General features: G+C 44.0%; 1 protein-coding gene across 1 annotated transcript in view; it reads left to right on the forward strand.

Annotated features, from left to right (window-relative positions):
- The first annotated feature begins 221 nt into the window (after window positions 1–221).
- LOC132086425 (urea transporter 2-like) overlaps window positions 222–12931 on the forward strand; it is a 41962-nt gene continuing 29252 nt past the window's right edge. The window contains exon 1 of the mRNA XM_059492093.1: window positions 222–282. The gene's annotated coding sequence lies outside the window, so the exon portion shown is untranslated. The remainder of the gene's footprint in view (window positions 283–12931) is intronic.

The following is a 12931-nucleotide window of genomic DNA, read 5'->3' on the forward strand; positions in this document are numbered from 1 at the left end:
GGTTGGACAGGGCTTGGAGCAACCTGGGACAGTGGAAGGTGTCCCTGCTCATAGTAGGGAAGTTTGGAACTGATGGTCTTTAAGGTCCATCCAACCCAAACCATTCTGTGACATTATTGTCCCGCTGTCACACTTGTTCTGTGGCTCTCCAGCATTTCAGACTCCTGTATCTCTTTGCTTTAGGAAGACGTGTCCAGGAGCCATCCCCAGTTACCAGCACACTGCAGGCTGCACCAGACAGGCTCAGCTCTGCAAGAGGACAGATCATCCCACGTGTCCCTGGTGAGTTCAGGCTCCCTGAGTGTGTGTGGGTGTGTCTCCCTGTCCATGGAAGTCTCTCATCTGAGTATGTTATTCACCTCCCTGCTACGCCAGACCCTTTCATAGAGGCCAGAAACTCATTTAATTGGCGGGGAAGGCAGTTTATCCCAGCTGCCTTTCAAAGTGGTTTCTCAACCAGTGGTTCAGGGAAGCAGAACCAACCATATCCCTTCACTGGAGGACACCCTGGCAGACAGAACACAGGAGGATCCTTGGTGTTTGCAGCACCATGAACACATCCAGGCCACAGCAAGGCTCTCAGTCCACCCCGTAGCTCTGACAATCTCAAGGGTCACTTTCAGGATGTTGTAAGGAGCAACTACTCCCCCAAATTAAAACATATTTAGTTCCTTGCAGGATACAGGGGAAATGGGGTGGCAGAAGAGCTATGTCATAACTAAAAAGCCACCACTTCTCACTACAGCTACTACTCTGAGAGGGGAGAGTTGTGTGCACACATTGCCTGTAGTAGCAGAGCTTCACAGAATCACAAAATGGTTTTGGCTGGGACAGCTCCCACTGTCCCAGGCTGCTCCCAGCCCCATCCAGCCTGGCCTGGGGCACTGCCAGGGATCCAGGGGCAGCCACAGCTGCTCTGGGCACCCTGGGCCAGGGCCTGCCCACCCTCCCAGCCAGCAATTCCTAATTCCCAATGTGCCAAAATCTGTGCCTGCCCTCTGGCAGTGGGAGCCATTGCCTGGGTGCTGTCCCTGCCTGCCTTGTCCCCAGGGGCTGTGCAGCTCTCCTGGAGCCCCTGGAGGCCCTGGCAGGGGCTCTGAGGTGTCCCTGGAGCTTCTCTGGTGCAGCTGAACAGCCCCAGCTGGGCCAGGCTGGCTCCAGAGCAGAGGGGCTCCAGCCCTGGCAGCAGCTCCGTGGCCTCCTCTGCACTGGCTGCAGCAGCTCCAGCTCCTTGTGCTGCTGGAGCCAGGGCTGGGGCAGCTCTGCAGGTGGGCTCTCACCTGAGCCCAGGGGCACAGGGGCAGGATCCCCCTGCCCTGCTGCCCACGCTGGGGATCAGCCCAGGATTTGGTTTTCAGGGCTCAAGTGCACACTGGTGGGCAATGTTGAGCTTCTCTTGACATGGTTTAGTCTCTAAAAGGTAAAGCAGGGCATGAGCATGGAGGTTATTCCCTTCAGAATGGACTCCATGAGGGTGTAACCCACAGCCTTTCAGGAGAAATGGCTTCACCTCTTACAGCCAGTCCCTGAGGGATGCATATGGCCCCACTCAGTGAGATCCAGTCTGTGACTTGTAATGGTCACATCTGAATTGTGGATTATCTTAGGAAAGGCCATGCCCAGGGATTAATATAAATAATATATCACTGTAGCCCATCCCCCTCCCTCTCTATCAAATAACAAATTATCAATTCAAGAAGAGTCAAGAAGATTCTATTTAAATTACAAACAGCAAATATTGGCTTATTTTGAGCTAGTTGGTATGAATTAGCAATCACATTAAAATTTTCTTATTTTTTGGAAATACATTTCATCTGCCTTTGCATGATGGCAGCCAAGAAAATTTTGTTCAGATTTTCCAAGGTGATTCACTTCCTGGCTTCTAACAAACCTGGTAAATGTCAGGTGCCAAAAATTTCTTCAACAAGATTTTTGAGCTAGAATGAAAGTTCCATTCAAAAGAATAACTTTAATAATTGTTCATGCTACTGTTTTTCTATTTTGGGGTCTTCTTAAGAAGACTTCACAAGAAATAAATTATTTGGTTGATATCTTCAGTCCATTTTCAGACTCCCAGGGGAAATGTCAGATGCCATTTTGATTTTGAAGTTCATTTAGGGACATGAACCTCACAGTTGTTGATGTCCTGGTTTTTCCTATTCATTCCTTCCAACACTGCAGCACAGAGGCAACACTTGCAATGTTTTCAGTGTCTTTTTAACCCTTCTTAAGTGCCTATTTTGAAAGCAATTTCACCAAAGGCCCTAATTTTTGGAATATGCTAGCTATCTTCCTCATGAAACAGATTTGCAAATTGGAATTCCAAACAGTAGGGTGCATAAAAAGCATCTGATTCCTTTTGTACCACTGATGGGCCTGAGAGGCAAAATCCTCCAAGTGTGGCAATAAAGCAGAGACAGCCAAAGCAGGTGAATTGTGGTCTGCAGGTGAATAAAGGTGACCTCACTGTAGAGAAAGGAGCAGCTTTGCCATTTCCCTTCCCAGTAAGAGCTGCAGAGCTCTGTGGGCTCTCTTTACAGATTCCATTGCCATGTGCACTCGGCTTATTAATTAAAACATATTCTTTACTGTTTTCAATACATTAAATTGAATGTGTCTAATGAATATCCAGCTGCACTCTTCTTTCTTTATACATAACAATTTAGAATCATAAATTGCACTCATTTCAAGCCAGGAACATTTTTCCCATTATATGGCTGCTGGTGATAATGTATCAGACAGCAATAATGATGCTTGATTTTCATAAGCTGCACTAAATGGTAAGTGCTCAGAGCTACATGTTTTGATTAGCAGACTAAGCAAACCATGACATGAGAATCCTTATTTACACTGACTACCGAGGATTTTTCCACAAGGTGATTTATTTAGGCAAAGGGACAGTTCAAGTGTGCCTGACCTGCCTTAACTGAGTTCTAGATCATCTCAAGCTGGACATCTGTGACACACAAAGCACTTGAGTGATTGTCCTATCTAAGCCAGATATGCAAAATCATATGCTGGAATTCATTATGTGCAAGATTTACCAGGAAAAATCAAGTCTATTTTGATGCTGTGTGTGTAGAAGTCCAATCATACGCAGAATATACTCTGGAGAGGCCTGTAGACAAGAGAAAATGTTTTTTGTCATAGATGTAGGTTTCTATGCTGTCCACTCCTTTTCCACGTCTCCTGCACCATCCTCTGCAGCAGCCCCGCGTCCCTCATGCCCTCCCTTCACCGCACAGCCACACTTCTTCCATTTCACAAGTGCGATCCCTTCCTGGCATGCTGAAAAAAGCAAACACACCCATGAGCGCCTTCCCTGGCTCGCTGTGCCTCGCTCCTTCAGCTCCATCTATTGACATCCTGAACACGGAGCGGCCGGGGCAGCAGCTCCCTCCCTGCTGCCCCTCTCACCGTCCTGTGTCAGCAGTGTCCCTGACACCCAGCCTCCGTGGGCTCAGGACAGCTGCTCAGGCAAGCTGGATGTTTATCTGGATATTAGTTCTTTGGGCTGTGACAGAGAGCTGTGATTTAGTTAAGAAAGCAGGATGCAAGCCGGCCAAAATGAAGGATTTTATTGATAGCATCGTTACCAGATTGCTTGGTCTGAAGGGTGTCCCAAAGCCTACAGGAGGCAATTAGTGCAAACTATAGAGAGGTGAAGAAATGAAGATGAAGGGATGTGTAGCCACATTAAATCTGAGGTCTTATTTGGCTCAAATTTACTGCTAGTGTTTGACCTTGATTGCCAAGTACTTTTTCACTTCAAGTATCTGTTAGCATCTTTCGCAGCTTTTCTGCGCTCGTGTTTGAAGGAGTGTGTCAGATCATCCCCATCTTACCTGGAATGGCACACACCCAAATAATTGATGGCAAGTAAGGCGACAACGGAGAGATTTCTCTTCCAGCAGTTGCATTGCTCCAGTCCATGCTGGGGAAATCACCTCTGGCTCCCTGGGCAGGCAGAGGTGGAGGTGGCAGTGGATGACTTCAGGGGGTTACTCTCAAACACTGAAATGATTCATACTTCTTAAATAACTTCTTGATCCCTGGTTGGAAGCAAAACGTGAAGTTTTAAATATCCTTTTGAAATAAGGACTGGGAAATTTTTCTCCAGCAATATACTTGGTTTAAATTTGGTTTGGTAAATAGTCCAAACTACTAGAAGTGCCTCTAAAAGCATTACTGGATATGAGTCTTGAGTGCTGATTGTATTCAGAAACACACATCTCTGCGGGTCTCCAAGCATTATTTGAACCCTCCCTGATGACAGACTGATGCTGGAAGTCACAGAGAAATGGGCATTTCCATCATCTCTGCTAGGAACACCTTGACAACAGACTCTCCATTCCTGTCACTTGTGGTTCCAGAAACTCGAGATGGAAGTGGAAGGGAAGGGGGAGATTAGAGGTATTTTGTTTCCTCCATCATAATGAAAGATTTTGTCAGATACATCCAGTACATTCAGAGACTGAGCAACACATCCATCATGGGGTTCTGAAGGGCAACATTACAGCTTTTATCTTCTCCCCAGCATATCTAAAGTTTATAAAGTAATTTGGCAAGCCTTTCTGAAGATAACCTGTCACCTGGAAGGTTTACAGCCCCACTTCTGCTCTGCACTACCCAAAGAGGGGAAGGAGGTGTACAAATCCATCCCAGTGAACTCAGCTGGGCTGAGGAGAGGTAGCACAGGGAACCAGCTTGGCTTGCAGCTTGCTGTATCTGATATGAGCTGTGAGAACTGATAGGATGTGATCCAGCTCAAGGCTCTGCAACAGCAGAGGCAAAAATTGCATACAGGCATTTTGGGAATGAGAGACAAAGCTAAGAGAGAAAGTCTTGTGGTGGATACCCTGGAGAACTGGATTTGCAGCTCCTCCTGCTGCCACTAAAAATTGGTACTGTTCCTATGAGAGCCTGACATCTCCTGGGAGCAGTTATAAGCCCAGACACCCCAGTCTCTCCCCAGCAGCAATGTGAGCAGCCAGAGTCCAGCCAAAACCAAACAGACAGGTACCAATATCACATAGCCATCATGCCCACAGAGCATGCTGCTTCCAGCCATCTATTTTCTTTATATCTGGGCCCGTGGTGCCTGCAGCTTGGAACTGTTGTGCCTCTGCCCAGCACTTCCCTGCTCTGAATTGCTCCTCGAGCATGTAGCTGTGGGAGCCACATTTTATGCCAAGATGCTGCAGTCGATAGAGACATGTCCCCACCCTGGGCACTTGGACAAAGATTTTTACTCACTCTTGCAGTAATTTTTTGTTTTTAAAGATCAAGCAGAAAAGCAGTTCCAATGAGAAGGCTGGTGTGAGTAGGAAAAGAGGTAGGAAATGCTTGTTCTGCTGGAGGAAGCAGAGGCTGAGGACACGCAATGTCTTCTGTCTAGGAGAGATGTCCCAGGAGCGAGCAGCCCTCCTGGGCCCTGCTCCATAGAATGGTTTGGGTTGGAAGGCATCTTAAACCTGGCCCAATTCCACCCCCTGTCATGGGCAGGGACACCTTCCACTATCCCAGGCTGCTCCAAGCCCTGTCCAGCCTGGCCTTGAGCACTTCCAGGGATGGGGCAATCACAGCTCTTCAGGCAACCTATGCCAGGGCTTTGCCATCTTCACAGCCAAGAAATCCTTCCAACTGTCCCATGTAACCCAGCCTTTATTCAGGGTGAAGCCATTCCCCCTTGTCCAAAGTCCATTTCCAGCACTCCTATGGTTCCTTTGGGTGCTTGAAGGCTGCAGTAAGATCACCCTGGAGCCTTCTCCTCTCCAGGCTGAACAGCAACAGCCTGCCAAGGCAAGGCTTGGATACCTGCAGTCAGAAACACCAGATAAGGCTTGTCCTTTTAAATAGGCACAGGGTCCTGGGGCGCTCTCCAAGGCAAAAACCTCACAGCCCATGTGTTTGGTTGAAGTCCAAACCAAACTGCCTCTTTATACAAGTCATGAGGCTGTGGACTTGTTCTGCAGCCCCACGCTATTTCTGCATTTCTTCACACACATTTAAGCAACCAGTGCATAATCCCCACAGCTGCACATTTCCACTGTAAATTTACTGTCTAGTTCACTACCCCCTCCTTGCACACACACACACTCACACACATACACTCATGCACATATAACTGTGCTCAGTCTGTGCCAAGGCTGCAAAACCAATTCATAAACCACTTAAAATTAACACAGAAAATTTTACCCTCAGCCATCAAGTTTCTGAAGAGTGACAGACTTGGTTCAGGTACAACACAGGGGCAGAAATGGTTTAGATTTTCATGTAGAAATGAAAATGGGGTTTTGGGGTTTGCTTTGGTAGTGGGGAACACAGCAAATATTCCAGGAAGCTTCTATCAGAAAGTTATGCAAAACAACAACAATCATCTCACCAAGTTCCAAACCTTATCCTTCCCTTTCCCCCATCATCTCCAAGTTATTATCTGTTAGCCACATTTTTAAGCTGTAACAAAGAAAACAGAATAAAATCAATAGCTCTCTTTGCAGCTAGGAGGACAGAAATTTTCAGCTTCCCGGTGGGAAAACTGGTTCTTTCTTTCTTCCTTTCCTTCTAATTTTAAGCTTCACTTAAGGTTCAGTGATTGAACAAAAGCAGACAAAAAATATTGCAGTTATCTGACGTACAGAAGTGTAACATGAAGTCTGCTCATTATGGATAATATTTATGGCAGATCATAACGTTAAATTACAACTCAGCCGCCTCAGCCAGAAATTTGTAACACCACACATGTGCTTCTAATTAAGGGCTTTTGAAGTTGCCCTGGATATTTATTTTCAAGGGATTTAGTGCACTGAACGATTAAAGTTTGCTCTTGTTAGGAGTTCTGCAATCGAAAAAAAAATTAAGAGAGATTGCAACTGGACCTCAAACTAATATATACATTCATTTTTGCATGAGTGTATGCATGTACATCTGTTTATCTATTGCCATAAAAAAATAAAAACGTGTGTGTTAACATAGATAAAAAAATATATTAAAAGAGGGAGACAAAGGGCCCTTTGTTTCAAATGTGGTCCGAGTCCAAAATTTGTGACCGTAATTTTGTTTATAGGAAATCCTTTATAATGCTAGTTTAGTGTTTCCATATGGAATTCTCACAGGACTCTTTTCTCCCTCCCCCTCAACCCCCCCATGTCCCTCTTTTATTTGGATAAGGCAAGAGAAAAGTGAATGTACATTCCAAAGATGCATAGTCATTCCGGATCAAATTCAATGGATTCTGGCAGGAGTTGAAAAACACAGATGCAGTATTTTAGGTCTCCTGCTGTGCAGCCTCCAGCCATGAGTGTCTGGTTGAAGCACTTTGTAAAATCATGAAAACCCTATTAAATTCATGAAATATGATATACTGCATTTTCGAGCTAACTTTCCATTGAACTGTCCATGAAGATGGAATTTGGCTGGCCCGCTTTTGGTGCTCACACACACACACACGCACACACACACACACACACACGTACACACTCAGGCATCTCTGAGTGTGCATCCCTGCACACCAAGACACAGCCAGGAGCTCCTGCAGTCCTTTATCCTCTGCTTCTCCAGCTGAATCTTCCTCTCCAAACCAGCAGAGCCTGGATCAAAGCTCAGGAGTTCCCACCAAGCCTGCTCTGTCTTTGCACCACACGACTCACACAACGACCCCCAAAAATTAAAGAGGTCCTGATGTTTAGGCAGAGGGAAGCGAGCGTCCAACACAGCTGCCCCTCTTCCAACTTAAAACAAAATCCCTTGCTAGGAAACTGAAAGCAGCCCGATATTCTTACTTCATTTCCTATTGGGTTTCACATAATAAAATCATCATATGTTTAGGATTGGGTTTCCTTTCTCCTCTTCTAAATGAAAAAGTGGGAGCAGTCCCCTGAGGAGAAAGGTCTTGCTGTTAAAATTGTCCTCGAGACACGGGCAGTTGCGGCCCCTTGCATGACTGTGTGAGTGAGAAAAATATGTATTTTAGTAAAGCTGGCCTGGCCCTGCTTATTTATGTCTAGGCACCCACGTGGCTGAAAGCTGTAATAAGTTTAATGAGATGTGGCTGTACCTGAGCTCACCACGTGAGGTTTTCCTTACCTCCGCGAGAGGCAGACGGAGCTCTCCCATAAAATACGTTGTACTTCCAACTGTGTCTTTTATTCAAGGATCTGTAGGTACTTTGGAAACACTGAGATTCATATATGCTCAGGCCAGACAGGAGATTTGAGCATTCAGCCCATGTAACACTGACTGTAAACTTCATCCTGTAGCTGCTGTATTGAGCGCTGCAATGTTGAAGTCTTCATCCCAAAACTGAAGCTCAAGAGAAGAAGGATCCACTGCCTTCCCTGGTAGTTTGCTCCAACAGCTAATCAGTCCCCCTGTTAAAAACATTACCATGCAATAAATAAGCCTTGAGGTCTAGGAGGATCTAAGTTGTATGTCTGTGGTTAGGATTATCTACGGGAGTCTTAACTCTGAAGTTTTTAAGTACAAATAGTGATAATGTGCATCCTTCTCTGTCCATGGTCTCTACCAAGTTCTGCTCCACCAAATCCACAGGTAGTTTTTAAGATTCTGTGTGGAAATGGTGATGATATTTGAATATCTCTTCATAATTTTGGTACAAGGTTTCCCATTTTTGTTGTGTACATTTGCTGCCAGTAGATGATAGAAAGATGTAGGTTGGATGATTGTTAATTGTGTTCACATTTTCTGATGAACAGTGTTACTGCAAGCAGTAAATCGGTTCAAGACTAGAAATTGCTTTGCAAGTCAAATATCCAGAAATTTATCCGTGTAACTTTAAAATTCCAGATCCCTTTGGAATGGAAATAAAGGCTTAAATTTCAGGACAACAGTGCAAGCTTGACACATTTGCTGGCCTCAGATATGCCAAAACAGAGACAACAGGATGTCTGCTATTTCCCATTCCAAATAAGAAGGGAAAAGGAATGCCTAAAGTCCCTTAAGTACCCACTTTTTTTGGTACAAATAGTTTTGAACTTGAGCTTGTTTCAATATTGTTTGCGTAAGGGTTAGATGTCAATTCCCTTAGGTTTTGATTAGATTATTTACCTTCTGTAGGTGCCTTTATATCTCTATTTACTAAAAAGGGAAGTCTAGAGTAACTTATCTGGACCTCCATGTCTTTTTAGACATTTTTTTGGGGTGAGAATCGCTTCTTTTTTCCTTACAAAAACACATTGAAATAAAGACATTTGCCCAAGTCTTGCTACAGCAGTAATTGTCTAAGAACATAAACAAAAATGGGTGTATCAGAGATATGACTTTTTTGTTGATGAGGTTAGACTGTGTTATAATTCTATATCACGTACCAGCTAAGCTTTTTTACGTCTTTAAATGTCATTGATATTATGATTCATAATACAGTGCTCTGTGGTCTTCCAATTTCCTTTAAAAACTGAATCATACATTTGCAGACACTGAAGAAACATTAATTAGCAGGGTTTGTGTTAACAGACATCTTGAGAGGATTAATGTGCAAAAATTAGATAACCAAGTGCATGCCATTAAGGCTTAAAGTGCTACTCCTGCTGTGTCATGTGAACATTTTATGTGGAAAAACACCTGTATTCTCCATCATGCAGCAAAATAATGGGGGACTTAATAAGCTTTACTAATTCAATATATAAAGTGGCAGCTACAGGAAGCGTGTATTTACTGGAAAGGAAGATTGTTTAAAAGAAACAGACAGAAATGGCCTGGGAATATTTTACTGGATATCTGTGACGGTGTTCACAGGGGTCTGAGGATGAGGGAAGAGACGAGGATCTGACTCCATGTTTCAGAAGGCTGATTTATTATTTTATTATATATATTATTTTAAAACTATACTAAAAGAATAGAAGAAAGGATTTCATCAGAAGGCTAGCTAAGAATAGAAAAAGGAAGAATGAATAATAAAGGTTTGTGTCTCTGACAGAGAGTCTGAGCCAGCTGACTGTGATTGGCCATTAATTAGAAACATCCAACATGGGCCAATCACAGATGCACCTGTTACATTCCACAGCAGCAGATAACCATTGTTTACATTTTGTTCCTGAGGCCTCTCAGCTTCTCAGGAGGAAAAATCCTAAAAAATCTTTTCTGAAAGGATTTTTCAGAAAATATCATAGCTACAGATATCCAGTGAGCAAGCTGAGTGAAAATAAAATTTGGTATGCTATTGGCATAGCCTCCACACTCCAGCTCCAGCCCTTGCTGGTTGGAGCCATCATCACAGGGTGCACATCCCCTTTGATGGGGACACATCTCTTGCAGGGATACCCTTGGTGGCAGCAACCAGTGTCCATGCCTTGAGTCCCTGTTATTCCAAAGCCCCCTGACACAGGAGGGAACATGAACCAGCGGTGACAAAAGGATGCCTGGTGCCCTCATTTCCATCTCTGATCAAGATGTCACATCCTGCCTTGCAGTGCCAGAGCTCCCAAATTCCCCAGTCGTGTGAGCCAGCTCAGACCAGAGCCTCATGAGCATGGATTTACAGGTTGTTTCCAGAGATGTCATGGAGGCGAGGAACACAATCCACAGAACTCACAGAGGACTTTAACCCTGTTATTCTTTACTTACACAACAAAGCTTACAAAAGGTCATGGGCCTGTTGGAGCAAGTCTGGCAGAGGGTGACAAAGATTCTCTGCTCTGGAGCCAGCCTGGCACAGCTTGGGGTGCTCACCCACACAAGAGAAGCTCCAGGGACACCTCAGAGCCCCTGCCAGGGCCTCCAGGGGCTCCAGGAGAGCTGCACAGCCCCTGGGGACAAGGCAGGCAGGGACAGGAAAAGAAGATTGTAGAGTCCACGTTCCTGGAGATGTTCAAGGTCAGGCTGTATGGGGTTCTGAGTAACCTGGTCTAGTGGAAGATGTCCCTGCCCAAGGCAGGGGTGGAATTGCATGGTCTCCAAGGTCCCTCCCAATCCAAACCATTCTGTGATTCCAGGATTCAAAAGTAAACAGAAAGTCCCCCAAGAAAGAACAGATTACACACACTTCTGCAACTAAATTCTCTCCTCATTTCTGTATGATTTAAATTTGGATCAAAGTCTCTTTGAGGAACCAGGATGCTCCTTACCTCTGGAAAGGCTATATCTTGGTTCTGCATTCATGAAGTGTACTGCAGACCACCCAGCTCCATGACCAACACAGAAAATTTTACCACCATGCAAATAACAGTACCTGATAGAACATTATCATTAGGATTGGCAGCAATAGCCAAATAGCTTCATAAATTTTCATTTCTGTACCCACAGCTATTCATTGTTTCAAATTCCATTTAAGCAGCTTTTGGATCACAATTTTTCTTCCTGCTCTCCAACAGCAGTAAGACTGTGTAAAGAGAAACATTCTGCTTATTGCTGAAATGCAATTAAATGCTTTATCTGCCACACAAGGTACCAGATCCCAAATCCTTCCCTGCTGCCCAAGGCAAAACTCCAAGAGAGTTCAAAACAACCATATCATTACTGGCAACCATATCATTACTACACATCAGAAGGGTGTTTGCCATGGAGTAAAAGGGATGGCATGGTTCAACAGTTATTTCCTAAAATTCCCATTTAGAACATTTATAAGGTAAAATGCTAGTTTTTCAAAATACGATTCCCCATCCACTTGTAAATCCCAGTAAACAAAAAACAAAACAAAACAAACAAAAAAAAAAAAAAAAAAAAAAAAAAAAAACAAAAACAAAACCAAAAACACCAAAACCCTACAACCCCCCCTACTTTAAATTAATCTGAACTTTCTTGCTGGTGTTCTATTTTTAGATGTTGAACTTGTGTTAGCTGTTCTAACAAGCTTATATTCTTCAGTATTATTATTCTTACTATTCATTCTTAACATTATTCTTACTATTCATATTGGGCTCCTTTTGGAAGCCTTAATAATATATCCCACTAGGCCACATGTTCCCAGTCCAAAAAGATGGCTCTGCTCCAAAATAGTTTGGGATAGAAACATGGAACAAAGGAAAAGTTTGATACAGACAAACATGTAAAAACATGAACACAACACAAGGCCAACCTGGTCAGCTGAGCAGGCCGGAGCTCAGCACACCAGAAACTGCTACCAAATGTTATTGCTCACACCACTGGGCTGATTTAATTCAGTTCACTTATTCCTAACAAGGAAATTATTCTCACCACCATGGCTCCAATTTCCCAGTGAGCCTGGAAGAAGACTGGGAGAACAAGAGAAAGTAGGAAGGAACTGATTAACATCAAATTCCTGAAAGCTCTAGAACAGACTTTACATTGAAATACCCAGGGAGAAACACAGCTGGCTCTTGGATGCAGAAAGGGTTTGTCTGTGGGGTTATAAACTGGATTTATGGGTGGCAACCAGGAGGAGGACTTGGTATCCCAACTTGTTGTGTGTATACAGCATAAATGTTAGCTTTAGATCCAAAGGAGAAAAATTGCATAGACGTATGTTTCAGAACAGCAAAATTATACTAAGAAAATAAAAGCCATTGAAAAAAATCTATACACATTAAAAAAAATTACAGAGAACAGAGGCCGCACATTACTAAAAAGTACCAGTTAATTTTATCAAAGATTCATCACAGAGGTTGGAAGAGACATTCAAGATCAGATAGTCCCACCATCAATCAACACCATAATCACCCTAAAATCCAGATGCCCCTTGAACAGCTCCAGAGATGGTGACTCCACCACCTCCTTGGATAACTCATTCCAATGCTTGACCACTCTTGCAGTGAAAATGTTTTTTCTAATATGGATCTGAACTTGCTCTGGCAGGACTTAAAGCCTTTTCCTCTCATCCTTTCACTTTGGACATGGCAGCTGAGGCTGACTCTTACTTCATTCTATCCTCCTGTCAGGGAGTTGTAGAGAGGGAGAAGGTGTCCCCTGAGCCTCCTTTTCTCCTGACTAAACACCTCCAGCTCCCTTGGCTGCTCCT

The sequence above is a fragment of the Ammospiza nelsoni genome, chromosome Z (genome assembly GCF_027579445.1).
Source record: "Ammospiza nelsoni isolate bAmmNel1 chromosome Z, bAmmNel1.pri, whole genome shotgun sequence".
In the NCBI taxonomy this organism is placed as follows: domain Eukaryota; kingdom Metazoa; phylum Chordata; class Aves; order Passeriformes; family Passerellidae; genus Ammospiza; species Ammospiza nelsoni.